The 15,025-nt window shown below is 40.0% G+C and overlaps 1 long non-coding RNA gene across 2 annotated transcripts in view; it reads right to left on the bottom strand.

Annotated features, from left to right (window-relative positions):
* Positions 1–15,025, bottom strand: part of LOC113604938 (uncharacterized) — a 192,714-nt gene that overhangs the window by 62,170 nt on the left and 115,519 nt on the right. Inside the window, exon 4 of one of the 2 annotated variants that reach the window (XR_008289677.1) lies at positions 14,151–14,584. The exons of the other annotated variant lie outside the window; for it this stretch is intronic. This is a non-coding gene — a long non-coding RNA (uncharacterized LOC113604938). Of the gene's footprint in view, positions 1–14,150; positions 14,585–15,025 lie in introns of those variants that run through there. 2 annotated transcript variants of the gene reach the window in all.

Here is a 15,025-nt window from a genome sequence, read left to right as displayed (position 1 = left end):
GAGAGAGAGAGAGGAAAAAAGAGAGGGGGATCTGAGAGCTATTTTCTGATGAGTTTTATGATTTTCAATTTGACCTCTACTTGGAATGGAGTTCAGGCAAACCATGGGCGTGCTGGAGATAAGAGTACATCGGGGTCCCTGTGGTCCTTTTCATTAAATAAGCTCTTTCTGCTGTTGACCTGACTCAGTCCTATTGCAGAAGGTTATTCTGACAATCCATTTCCAGGTGAGGAGAGCTCCGGAGTGTGTTCTGAATACATTTTTAAAGAATCGTCGTCAAGAATTACTGATTTTCTACAGAGTTTTGTGCCTTTCTACCTGTAGGGTTTCCACTGCAGTACAGATTTGCCCTTGATGTAAACATCATATCGCAAATGTGGGACCAAGTCTCAGAGCCAAAGTCTGTTGATTAGATGTTTTAGTTGAGGGAAGATAATAAGAGTTCTCTACAATGAAAGATACTGAAGATCCATTCTGAGCATTTATTATAATGTATACTATTCTTTGAGGCTGACATTCAAATAAATGTCATCAAATGTACCGGATGAAATTTAGGCAGTTACGGTCAGTGTGCTCCCAAGTGAGCAGAGTGGAGGCATTATTTAAGAATTTGAACTCCCCAACTCAAACTTACTCTAACTTCAACCAGTTCAAGAATTCTTAAAGTCAACAGACTCAGTGTTTGGATGGAGAGGCCCCCTTTACATTTACTGAACTGGATACCAAAGCAATAGATAGGAGAGCTTGGAGGGGGGGGAGGGGGAGTAGAAAAGAAGGCTACTTCTATGTGTATTACTGAGTACCACCCAGAGAACGAGCCTCTTTGGATGAGCTTGCACAGAAAAGACCTTGGAGCCAGACCAACCTGGACTAAAATCCCAGGTCAGACACTTCGCAGCTATGTGACCCTGGGAAGGCTATCTACCCTTCTCTGAGGCAGTAGAGAATTTTGTTCGCATGGTTGCTGTGGCCATGCAATGAATTAATCTGTCTGAGAACCTAGTGCATGGCACCTAAGAAGCTCTGTTTATAACCTATCTTTATGATTAAGTTATATGTGATATCTGAAGGAGTTGGCACAGTAAAGATCTATTTAATGTAGAGGGTCAGTACCCCATTAAATCGCTGATATTTCTCCCCATTTCTTTGAACTGTTTTGGATCAATCCTCCATCAGGCAGCAGAAATCATTCTGCTCTTTCTAAATACTCTAGATCATTGCTCTTCTTTCTAAAACCCTTAATCACATCACATTCACAACCAAACCCAAACCACTAAGCATGGCATTCAAGGCATTGCACAATCCGGTCTGGACTTAGCCTGCGTACCAGGTTTATCTCTCACGCTGCACTCCTCTGTATACCTTCTCCTGAATTAACGCTCCTGGAATGACTGCATCTCTCTGCTTGCATGTACCGTTCATGAATATTCATATTACACTTTAACTTTTCTTCTTTTGCCTTTAAACGTTCTTCCTCTAAAGTCTACTCATGAAACGTAAGTGATCTTTGAAGCAAAACTCAGCTTGAAGGGAAGTGACAACAATAAGATAATCACATATTTTACTTTTGTTTTTTTAACTTTTTTTTTTAACGTTTATTTGTTTCTGAGAGACAGGGAGAGACAGAGCTTGAGTGAAGGAGGGGCAGAGAGAGAAGGAGACACAGAATCCGAAGCAGGCTCCAGGCTCTGAGCTGTCAGCACGGAGCCCGATGCGGGACTCGAATTCACGAACCTTGAGATCATGACCTGAGCTAAGGTCTGGCGCTTAACCCACTGAGCCACCCAGGTGCCCCAGATAGTCACATATTTTCAAGGTTCTTAACAAGAGGAAAAAGGTAACCTTTCAGCTATTAAGAGAACAAAGCAGCAATGATACATTAGAAATCTGGGTCCCATGACTTTTATCTGATGTCATCACCACCTTCTTACATAAAAAACAAGACAGGAAATAGGGTGACAAATGTTACTCACAAGCTAATGACACAGTTTGGGAGCAATGGAAAGGGTTCTCCTCTTTATATTTTGGTAACTGCATGATGGAGAGAGGACTGAGGTCTCCGATGATGCCTCTGCTCTATTTTTAATGTTTCACAAATTCACAAATTTTAATGTGTGGTCCTGCAAGCCCTTTCTCCTCAGAAGGAATCAATTTCCTTTATTTGCTAGAGGGTCTTAGATGAGAAGTTTAGGATTATTCACACACAATTTTTTTTATCCACTAAAGCGCATGGATTCTGAGCAGAATCCCAGCTCTGTTTCTCCAGGGGTTTAGGGTACACCATCAGCAGAAGCTGACACGGCTCCTCTGTGGTTCACAATCAAAGCAACAGCATCCCTGCACAGAGCTAGCATGCATAGAGATGCTCACACAGGTATTTCTGTCACAAAGCTCTTTCTTCATACATCACATCTGAAAATGTAAGAGTCCGCTTCCTTTCAGTCAATGGTCCATCAGAAGAAAACATTGGGAGGTAACAAAGTTCTTGGCTTACACTAGATGTGTCATGAGGTCTGTGACTCTACTAAGTATTAAGATAAATTGTGACCAGTAATTTTAAAAGGGAGGGAGGGAAAGTGGGAAGGAAAGAAGGAAGGAGGGGGGGGGAGGAAGGAAGGAAGGAAGAAAGGAAGGAAGGAAGGAAGGAAGGGGAAACATACCCCTTCAACCCTAACTGAATCCAGCTGAACATACAGACAGAATAGCTGTGATGAACAAAGATAGATGATTAAAATAAGGAAGTCACTGCATTAGATTTAATATTTATACTCATAAGTCATTCAAATAAATAGATTTGACTTCTGATTTATCTGATGATAATCCAGAGTCTCCTTACTTAAGATCTATGAACATTGTTCTTCACAGGATCTACTCCTGATAACTTGTTCGCTATATCTCTGCTCTCCTGCCCTTGCTATTTGCATTTTGTGTGTTTCTTTTTTTTTTCCCCTGTGGAGGAGAAAACCAAGACTTAGCTGAAAGGCAGTGGACTGAGGCACTTTGTCCGGGGAAGCAGAGAAGAACTTTGTCCTGGAATTGGTGAGAAGGGGACACTGTGTTATAAAAGGAAAGTGGACATTGAGCTGGCCTTCAGAAGCTGTGAGTTAAAACCCACTTTTCTAAGGAATCTTCACCCTTTCTCCAGTTATATTCCCTGGCCAAGTGCACATAGTAATTGCTCAATAAATATTACACTTTGAAACAACAACAAAGAAAGTGATTTCATTCCTGCTTGTTAACTTGTTCATTCCCACTCCATACTTTAGCATTTTCCAGAATATTATATAGTTGGAATCATACCACTGATACACTTTTGTCTCAGTCTTAATTAAAAGCTAGATCCATGTAAAATTGACATTCAGGAATATTCCATGGATGGCAGGTGTGAAACTCCCCTCAAGTCACCGGCCTAGAGGATTACTAGTATCTTTTCTTTTTCAACATCTTTTCAAAATTCTGTAACTCTAAGGAAGTGAAGATTTCCTAAGGGATATTTTAACACCTATTTAATCATAGTTAAAGAATAATTGAAGCCAATAAAGTCTTAATAATTAGTTGTTGGTTATCGTCCATGGTACCTGCACTATGGGAGTTGTTCAATATTTATCATCTGAAGTATTTAAAACAATCCTTCAAATAATTATTATTTTACAAATGATCATATCGTGGTGTATTGTGAATGACATTTTTACCAAGGTCATTTTATAGCTGTTCATTCAGGTTAAACATTTAGTAATGCCTGATTCCTAGTTCTTGTTCTTTTTCATATTTGAAGCCTCATCTTTCTTCTTAACTGGAATCGGACCTTTCTTTTGTTGCCTCAGATGCTTTAATAATGTTTGGCACCTCTCCAAGACCAGGCTTCTTGCTGGCTAATTGTAGTCTTGAAAATGAAGGTCTCCAGTTGTCCTACAGGGGCCATTGAGAAAATATCTCTACATGTTCTGTTCCTTCCTAAGCTCTTCTACCGTAAATAATGTATATGACCTGGCCTATATCCAACCTCATCAAAAAAGATGGCGTTACCAACAATTTACCCATGTAACCAACTCAGGATCAACACTGTGATTAACTGTGTGCTCCTGTTTGAGAGTTTCCTGCTCTGTGCAGCTACACCACCATGCTGTGGCGGTGTTGATGAAGGGGCTAAGAGCTGTGTCTGATGTGTAAAATTATAAAGGACGCAACCAGGGCTGTGGTTTCCCAAACAACTTCTGGTTTGGCAAATACGAATGAGGACGTCGAGGTATTTTAAAAAAAACCATAGGTCTGAAGTTAAACCTTTCTGGTGTATGCAATTCAAGCATGGAAGAGCATGTTTGGAGGTATGATTGGTTGGGGAACTTGAGAGTCTGTTTTGAGGAAGCTCAGAAAACCATTTAGAACAAAAGAAGAGAGTATCCAAGTTGAAAGTTTATTTCAAGGACAACACAGTGAGTTTTAGAGAAAATGTATAATTTAGAAGCACTTCCTTGTCTGTTTCTTAAAATTTTCCACCTCTCAGTCCCTAGTGAACTGTACGTAAATTTTAACAGTGTTGTGCTAAAAGAGTAAGCAGAAGGCAAAAGATCCAGATAATTGTGATGTTGCTTCCTGCTTGAGAGTTTCCTGCTCTGTGCAGCTAAGCCACCATGCTGTGGTGGTGCTGATGAAGGGGTAGGAGCTTTGTCTAATGTGTAAAATAATAAAGGACGCAACCAGGGCTGTGGTTTCAAAACCAACTACTAATCGGGCAAACACAAATGAAGAAGTCAAGGTATTTTCAAAAAATGTACGCTTGCACTTTTTGCAACTATCAGAGAACAACACCCTTGGCCAGACACAAGAGCCCTCGCTGTGGGCATCCGAAGCATAGCCACTGGTATTGTTGGTTACACCAACAGTGGCACCGATGTTTGGAACCAGCATGGCGCTCACTTCAGTGGGGTTTGCCATTTTCTTCTTCCGTTTGTGCTCAAAAGAAGAGGAAAGTGGCAGATGTATGCGCTGTCAAAACCATTAGCTTAACGATCACGCAGGAGACACTCTCTTGGAACTCGTATGTATTTAGGGGGAAAGAAAGAACAATGATGGATGAGTGAACTGAATTTCCACAGAAAGGATGAGAGCCAAGTTGAAGGACTAGTTCGGGGCTAATTTGAAAGAGATATTTGCGTATCTCTGTTTAGGGTGGGTATTAGTAATGTGTAACATATTTTAAAACACAGTATAGAATAAAAATAAACTATATCTTTTAAAAAAGTTTTTTAAGTTTATTTATTTTGAGAGAGACAGAGAGAGAGCAAGCAGGGGAGGGGCAGAGAGAAAGGGAGAAAGAGAATCCTAAGCAGGCCCCACACTGTTAGCACGGAGCCTGATGTGGGCCTTGAATTCATGAACCATGAGATCATGACCTGAGCTGAAACCAAGAGTCAGTCCCTTAACTGACTGAGCCACCCAGGCACCCCAAAATGTATTCTTTAGGTGTAGGTATTATTATGAGTATTGACTTTTATTTTATTGTCTAGCAGTACAAAGAAAGATGAATGAGTCTAAGATTTCAGTGTTGTTCAGTGTTGTCCTATAGTATTTACTGCTTGAATAAATTGAATTAATTTTTTAATAATTGTTTCACCTTAAAATATATAGAAAATTGATTAAGTGTACCCATTAAGTGATATCAAGTGGAAACCATTGGGCCTAGTATAATGAATATCACTAATTAGCTAAGCACAATTACCATGCCACTTCCCAGTTTGTAATATATTCTACATATATTTTTCATTCTAGATTATGCTTCTTACTTAATTTTACATAAGAAGAAATGGATGTTCAATTGAAGTGATTTTCCCAGGTTTGAATGGCTGATAACAAAGATTATTCTGGGGTTGCAATCTTGCCTTCTGACATCACAATCTTTGTTTACTGTATTGTATTATGCAGGAGGTAGAATCTTAAATTGACTCTCTTTGTATGTTTTAAAAATTTTTTAATAATTCTGTAAGAACCTAACATAATAAACAAGTTTAAAAAAGTTTAAAGAGTCTAACAGTTATTCAGTATATAAAATTATAATTAAGTGCAAGAACACTCTCACTATGTTCTTAAATTTGCCCCTATGAGTTCTCTCACAGAACGGAATCTGGTCCTAGTGTACCAAAAGAAAACAAACCTGAATTAGCACCAAAACATTAATTTTATTAATATTTGGGTATCAAATCCCTAAATCCATTTATTTAAATGTATCAGGTAGATAGTTTTACCCCAAAGCAGGCACTGCTGGATTCTTTTAAAGAAGTCCAATGCCCACACTCCAACTAATTTTCCACTAGAACGGAAAGGAGAGAGGATGTGTAAAGAGGACTACCCTCCTTGGCGTCAGAACAAGTCTGAGCATCTTGGTGGCAGTGCAGGGTCCTTCTTGTGGAATTCTGAAGGGGAAGCAGTCCATGAGTGCCGTCTGATTTTGGTTGGCTTGCTAAATAGAATAGGGTCATTATGTAGGGCGGCATAACTAGAATCCTGGACTATTTGGTCTTTGTTAAAAGAATTATCTTTACAGTTTCTTTATTTATTATGAGAGAGAGAGAGAGAGAGAGAGAGAGAGAGAGAGAGAATCCCAAGAAGAGTCCACACTGCCAGTGTAGAGCCTGACGTGGGGCTCAAACCCACAAACCATGAGATCATGACCTGAGGTGAAATCAAAAGTCAGACACTTAACCGTCTGAGCCACCCAGGCAACCCTGGGCTATTTCGTCTTAAACATGGAAGTTCAGAATCCTATCATATCTACTTATCTAGCTACCTCTAATTGGTTACCTAAATAACCAACTTTTCAGATGGCGCTTACACAGAAAGTTTCAAGCTGAGATTTAAATGAAAGATATGGATTCATCATGCCAAGAAAGGTTAAGTGAGGGAAAGCATTCAGAAAATGCACGTATAATGAATAAAAAAAATGAGAAGGCACACTATGTGAGAAACCCCAGAGAATAGTATGAAATAATACTTCTTATTTACTATGATATTTATATTATATATTTACTATAAAAATAATTCTTGGATCCATGTAGACAGACAGCAGTGGATCTTGGGACACCAGAGAAGAGGCTAATCCTAAACTCTGAGGAGGAGACGCTGGGTGGTAAACTCAAGAGGTGGAGACAGGATGAGGGAAAGGAATGGGGTTTAGAAATAATTAGGAAGTAGATGCTTCAGGGGATCTGGGCAAATACGGGGAAATTCAGAGGGCGGGTCAGGATTCCGGCTTGGGCAACTCTCTGGGCATTAGTGCCGCTTTCTGGTGAAAGGTGATGAGACAGGAAAAGCTTTGTGAAAGGAAAAATTTGAAAACTGAAATTTTAGGTCCCAGTGAGCTATCAGTGTGAATGTATTTGAAAAAAAATAACTGCCTGAGGAATAAATGATAGAAGTGAAATAAATAGGTAAAGTTTTGAGGCAGATCGTAGTTGGATTCATGGAACTTGCTGGAATTGCTTAGTGAGACAGTAGAGACTATAGGAAGGATAATTTAGGGCAAATCTCTGAGAAGTTCCAATGTTTAAAAGTCAAGTGTGAACGTGAAAATGGCAAAAAAAAAAAAAAAAAAGAGTGAGAAAGGGCAGGCCAATGGCATTAGAGGGAAAAACAGAATATCCAGTGACTTGACTGGCAAGGCAGGATGGCTCAGAGAGGATGGCCTCCCAGAGTTGGACTTAGTGGTGGCAGCATCCCATCCCTTGCACTGCAACAAGAAGAAGAAGCTAGAAAATTTTCGGAAATCATGGTTTTGAGACTTCACAGAACTGTAGAAGCAACACGGACTTGAAATATTCTAATTCAGAGGTGCGCTGAGGGTCACAGGCCAGTTGACCCTTCCCTGGGGGCATCTGCCATACTGCCTATGGACTGAGGATTCTGTCTCATGTGGAGCTACTCTTCCAGGGAAGGTGATACCATGAGTCTTTGGCTATCAGCTGAGACCAGCATGATGGATTGGAAACTGAATATCCCCAAACACAGCTGGTTTCTCTCTTAAGACTTGCTGAGTTCTGAAGCTGTGAGAAGGAAGGTGGAGAGGGGTAGTGGCTAATCCAAGGCCTTCAAAAATCCAGAGTAAGTCTCCTACAATCCTGATATTCTTTTTTTTTTTTTTTTAAGATTCAATTTTCAGAGAGAGAGAGAGAGAGAGAGAGAGAGCAGGGTTAAGGGCAGAGAGAGGGAGAGAGATTCCCAACCAGGCTCCATGCTGTCAGCACTCAGAGTCTGACACAGGGCTTGATCCCACAAACTGTGAAATAGTGACCTGAGGTGAAATCAAGAGTCAGCTGTTCAACCGACTGAGCCACCCTGGCACCCCAATTCTGAGACACTTAAAAGACAAAATCTGTGAGAGGGAAGTGACCTGCCTCAACACAGATGTATTTTTCTCCTCAAGACATATCCAAGTGAACAACGTGAAATTATAACATATCAAATCTTGTGGGTGCAACTAAAATAGTACTTAGAAAAGACAATCCAATGGCCCTAGGAATACTGTATTGAATCAATATATTTCATACATAAAAACTTACACATAAATGGGAAAAAAGACAAAACAATTTGAATAACAATGGGCAAGGACCTTGAAAAGCTATTTACTAAAGATAATTTTCAAGTGGCCGATACGCATTTGAAAATGTACTTAACATCATTGGTCATTTAGGAAATAAAATTTGAAACCATGATGAGATAACCATAAGAGTAGCTAACTTTAATATTATTTTTTAATGTTTATTTACTTTTGAGAGAGAGACAGAGTGTGAGCAGGGGAGGGACAGAGAGAGAGGGAGACACAGAATCTGAAGCAGCCCCTAGGCTCTGAGCCATCAGCACAGAGCCTGATGCAGGGCTCGAACCCATGAGACGTGAGATCATGACCTGAGCCAAAGTCAGATGCTTAACCCAATGAGCCACCCAGGTGCCCCAAGAATAGCTAACTTTAAAAGAACTGGCAATATCAAGTTTTAGTGAGGATGTGCAGTAAGTAGAGTTCTTACCTATTGTGGATGGAGGGGAAATGGCTGTGACCACTTTTGAGAACTTTCAACTATCTTCTAAAGCTACATAAAGGTAAACTCTACAACTCAGTGATTTCACTTCTGGAAAGGCATGCTCAGATCCACAAAATCACAACCAGAAAAAAAATGTCCAGAGCAGTGGAAACAGCCGAAATTTGCATCACCTGTAGAATGTGAAATAAATTGTTGTCTTTTCTTACAAAAAGGACACATAGCTATGAAAAACTGTACTCTCTTACATGCAGTAACATGAATGGATTTTAGACACACAACTGAGTGAAACAGCCCACACAAAATTTAAAAAAATACCATGTCATTTTATTTATATGAACTTCAAAACTAGGAACAGCTAATCTAAAGGTATAGACTGTGGGTAAATTTGGGGATATATTGTCTGGAAAGGGGTATAAGACTGGTAGGATGATGGAAACTGTCCTATTCTTTGATGTGTGTGGTAGCTTCATGAATATATACATGTTTAACATTTGCGGAGCTCTTCAGCTAAGATGTTGACACTTTACCGGTAAGTTCTTACCCCAATAAAAAAAAAGGTAGAGAAAACAGCTACTTTTGAAATGAGAGAGCTATCACCTGATTTAACATGCTGCCTTAAATATACATGAAGCAAGGCCAGAAAAGTCCCTTGGATTTAACGATGAAAGTTGACTAGTGGATTCCGGGAGAACAATTTGAGAGAAAGAGTTCAGTATGAAGGTGGTTGTTAGGGGAGTAGAAAGGAAGTTGGGCGAGCTTGTCTCTTGGGCTTTCTGGCTCTAAAAAGGAGGAAAAGGGGAGAGGCCAAGGAGCAATGGAAAGAAGGTGAGTCTTTGTTTTGTGTTAGAAAAAAAAAACACGAGATATATTCATAATTAAATGGTTGTGGGAAGTGCCTGAGGGAACAAAATGTGTGAACTGGGGCTGGCACTCCCCTTCCCCAAATGGCCCCTGAAAAGGTAGGAGAGACTGGGAACCATTATTAGGTCAACTAGATTGGGCTTAACAGGAGAAAAATGAGATTTGGGAAATAGAAGGGCGGTCTGGGAGTGATGAAGGATAGAAGCAGAAAAATCTTCACCAATATCCCAGAAGGCTGACTTATAGACTGCATAGTTTGATAAAGATCAATTATGTCCTGGATGCCACACTCTTAAAGGGTCTCATGACTGCTCGTACATCTCACCACTAGTTAATATCGAAGAACTGAATGACAAGCACCAGAGTAATCTTGTGAAGGTAGTTTTATGAGTAGAAATTTGAAGAAGACATTTATGATCTAATACTCCCTGCATGTCCCCTCCCCCTTGACCACTAAATATATAACCACCAGCTTCACACAGCAAAAGCACAGCTCTTTCTGTCCATGGGTTCCATCCCTGTGCTACTTAAATAAACCAAGTTGCAGTGTAAAACGTCTCAAGAATTCTTTCTTGATCATCACACACAATGATCCCACAATAGGACTATAGATTTGTGGCAGGAAAGGTTCATATATTACCTGATATTCAGAGGGCCTCACTCACTCAATGAGTGGGTGTGTGAGGATGTTTAGTTAGATTTCTAAAGCCTCATCCTGTTGACCCCTATTGATTGAGAGGTGGGATTGGGCCAGTGGAGTGTAAACCATAGGATTTGGCAAAGTCTAATCACACAATGAGAAAGGGATTCTTTGAACATTTGAACAGAAGTTCAAAGGGAGCATTTGAACAGATAGAAACAAAAATTAATACCTCAGAGAATTAAGAACTAAGATCCAGAAGACATATAGGGAATTATTAAGTGAAATTTCACACTTTCTTACATGGAAAATGTAAGGGATAAATTTATGTGAAAAGGATTATCATCAAAAGAAGAAATTATTTTTCTAAGAATTCAAGTAAAAGAGCCCCGCGCAGGTATAGAACAGCAAATATTAAATAAGCTATGCTAAACTACAATGAAAATGGTTTATTTTGAAGAGTGGGTCACCCATTAAATGCTTGTGTATTGTTTTGTTTTGTTTTGTTTTCGTTTGTCAGTTAAATCCAAACGTGATTATTTTTTTCCGGCTTATCTACATAAATCTGTACCTGTGGGTACTCAGCCCGCCAAGTTTGGGGAAGGCTCAGAAGAGAGGCAGGTTCGGGACTGCGGAAGAGGAAGTGATAAAGATGCCCCCCCCCACCCCAGAGTGGATCTGAGGGGTTACCAAAGGCTAAGACAGGGACTAAAAGGAAGTTTCTCACCAGGTAGAGTTTCTCAATTAACTCTTCTTCCTCTAAGCTTCCTTAGTTGACCTGGACATGTTACATGAGCCATAGCTATTGAGCATGGTTTTCCTGCACCCAGAACAGTGAATAGGAAGAGGCTACTTCGTTTACTGGTTTGCGTTAAGGGCACCCTACATCTGAAAGGGTGCCATAGCTTTTCCAACGTACGAATTGCTACTTAATTTTACAGATTCTACGATCCTTATTAAGGGCATTGGGAGTGTCTTGTGTAGGAGGCACGACCCTTTCACTCTGCAATCTACAGGTTAGTGGGGAAGATCACAGGTGAAGGGGAAACCGTAACCCATCTTAATAAGAATTCTGGCAAAACGCATTACCGGTTATGACAACATTGAAAGGTAATGAGTCCAATTGGACACTGAATAAGAATTCCTTGAAGAGATTTCACATAAGCTGTATGATGGAAGACATCAAAATTGACAGCAGAGAAATGGGGCAGATGGTTGGAAATACTTAACTCCAAGTACTGATGGGAAGCATTACTCTCCACGGGGCAAAAGTGGAAACATTCCCCGACAAAGTTACCTCCAACAAGTTGTAAACCCGCTAAACAATGGACCAGCTCCAGCAAGATCAAAGGGAAAAAGGGAGGAAAAGGATGAATGAGCACCCACAATTTTAAATGAGTCCTTTTCTTCTAGGAAGTACATTTATTTTGTAGAAAGTGGAAAACCAGGGTTTATGGGGTCCCCGACAAGCTTACAGTCTGCTCACTTGTTTGGCTTTGTTTTGTTTTCCTTTGTTATTATTTGGTGTTTGTTTGGCTTTGTTTTAGGCCTTGGTTGTAAAAATTCTACCATGTAAATGGGAACAGAAGTAAGCATCATCTTAAAAGGGTTTTAAAAAATGGATTATTTTTACTCTACTTAGTTAAATTCAAGAGTATTTTCTGAAGTATCAGCTGGTCTGGCTCCAGAATGTAAAAGCCACAAAGCTGAGTGAAACCACAGCTCAGCTCTCAGGGCATTTCTAAGCGTCCCTCCTCTTCAGAGGAAGTGTGTGCACAACTTGAAAATGTTCAAAAAATAAGAGGAAAAGCAAAGAATTCAGTGGTAATTCCTGAAGGGCTTAAGAAAAGATTCCTTTTAAAAATAACATGAATACTAAATTTTACCTAAACGTGTTTTGTGTATTTTTGTTGGATGGACATTTGATGTCTGCTTCGTCACAGACATGTGGTTGGGTGTGAACAGGAAAGAAGATTTCCTTATTTGTGTCGCAAGAGAGTCATGTGTTTATTCTCACACTGGGAGGGAGACTGAATATGAGTAATGGGTTTTGCATTGAAACAACCGAAATCTAAGTGCTGTGAGAGCTTTCCAGTAATAAGTGAGTACAATAAAATAGTTATTCTGAAGTATGGATTTCTAAGGGATGACTGAGGTATTGCTAATATATGTAACAGAAAGAACTTCTGAAATGCTGCCTGAGGCATGAGACTACAATAATCTTTCAATAACCTTCGTATCCATAAACATTAAAGATTCTATAGGACACCTGGGACTCCTTAGAACAAAGGGTCTTCTTAGGTCTAGATTTGAGTGTAGACACCTCCACTGATGAGCCTGGCCACCTTGGACTATCTATTAACCTCTACAAATCTCAGTTTCATAAATTGTAAAAGGTACATCACTTGCGCTGAAAGATTCTTACAAAGAAATACAGATAGTATATGAGTCACCACCATGTTCCTGGCCCTGTCATTGTGTGCCAATATCATATTTCCCTTAATACCCAAGTTATACTAACTCAACCTTGCCAAATTAGCAGCAACTCTCTTAATTTTTTTAGGACTAACTGCTCTCATTATTCTTGAGAACGCTTATATCTGCTTATATTGTCTATACATCAGAAATTCTTGTTGCTTCTATGTGACCACCTGCAAAAAAAAAAAAATGCAGACACTCTAACATAACCCTTCAGGATGGACTCAACAACCAGACTGTCTGACACCAGAAAATTCCATCATTTAGTCTCAAGTCAGACTCAGCTGGGTCTTGACCAAAGTGGTGTGACGACAAGGCCCGGATCCCTCCGCCGAAGTCCTAGCAGCCTGCAGTGAATTGGTGGTTACTGAGCTACTCGCTTTTTCCTGATGCCCTGGTCTTACACTGTGATTATTTACTCAGGTTCTGTTGATTCTCAAGCTGTAAAAATTCTGCGACTATACTGCCAAGGCCCTGATCTTAGAATCTGTTTTATAATTGTGGCATCCCACTCCCAAGAACCACTAATATGCTTTCTGTTTACAGATTTGTCTACTCTGGAAATTTCATAGTAGCAGAATAATATAATATGTGGTTCTCTGTGGCTAGTTTTTTTTTTTTTTTAATTTAGCAATCTGGGTGAATGTTTTCAAGGGTTATTCGCATTGAAACATCAATTACCTAATTCCCATAGTTGGTCTTATATTTTATATAGTCTACCCATCGGCTCTAATACTTCAGATGTAGAGAGGCTGTATATAATATGGGAAAGTCTTAACTGGAGTTTCAGGATTATACACTGGGAAATCTGGGCTCAGGTCCTGGATTTGCCTTTAACAAACAACATGTTCTAGGCCACTCCATTTTCCTTCTCTGGAGCACAATTTTCTATTCTGCAAGTGGAACACATTTAAAAACATCAGTAGTTTTCAAAAAAATATGTTTTGAATTAGTGGAATCTCTTTGTTTTGGTTTTCTTCTTTCCTTCCTTCCTTCCTTCCTTCCTTCCTTCCTTCCTTCCTTCCTTCCCTCCCTCCCTCCCTCCCTCCTTCCTTCCTTCCTTTTCTTTCTCTTTCTTTTTTGTCAAAAAGAACTTCTTTTGTCCCCTAACGTATAAAACTATGAGAATTGAACAGCTCTGGTTGAAGCCTATACTTTCTTATGAATTTACTGCTTCTTGACTCCAAATCTATCCTTTATTGTCCTGTGACAACTGAACTAGACCCTTTGTTTCAATTTTGCACCTAGAGTGACACTTGGATTTCTCAGTAGTGAGACTGCAGGAGGAAGGGGACTCTCTTCCTGGTTCTGCAATACTTCTAGCTTTTTCCTCTTACTTGCTTTCCATGGAAGCCAGTGGCATGTCTGGGGGAGATGCAGTGATGCTTACTTTGGTCAAATTCCTGCCACATGTTTGTGGACATCCCATTGAATTTCAAAATCATATGGGTACCTTGCCAGGCTGTGTCCCAGGCACTCCAGCTGTTGACTTCCCACAATGGGCGCACCGGCCTCCTAGAGGAGCCTTTCCTGCTTGACTTGTCCAGCTACAATTCCTTGGCCTCCAGCACACCTGCAACAGAGAAGGGTGTTCCTTCCATGCCAGTCCAAGCTGTGGTTCCTTGTTCACCAGCCTTGGGCCAGCAACAGTGGACCAGTTCTGGCCCAGAACAACAGGCAACTTCATCATCTTTTGAGTTTTAACTACATCTTCTCCAAGAATGTCTAAATCCCAACTTTGATGAGGGCTTCCCACTTCCAAGTTTATTTTTCCCTTGGGTACTCTTCCTTGAATCTAGGTTATTTAAAATTCTCTTCAACCCCTTGTTACTAGATAATAATCCTTGATGTTAAATATTCCCTGTTTGAAGCATTATATTGTATCTATTCCCTGAGTGGACCTGGTCTAATGCAAAGCTGATGTGGAAGGAGAGACTGGAAGCTTGTCATTCACTACTCCTATATGCCTGTGGGAAAAATATGAGGGATTAATAGAGAGATACATTTTGAAAAC

The sequence above is a fragment of the Acinonyx jubatus genome, chromosome A3 (assembly GCF_027475565.1).
Source record: "Acinonyx jubatus isolate Ajub_Pintada_27869175 chromosome A3, VMU_Ajub_asm_v1.0, whole genome shotgun sequence".
NCBI classification, from domain to species: domain Eukaryota; kingdom Metazoa; phylum Chordata; class Mammalia; order Carnivora; family Felidae; genus Acinonyx; species Acinonyx jubatus.
Note: the sequence above shows the minus strand (reverse complement) of the source record. Positions and strands in the feature narration are given on the sequence as shown.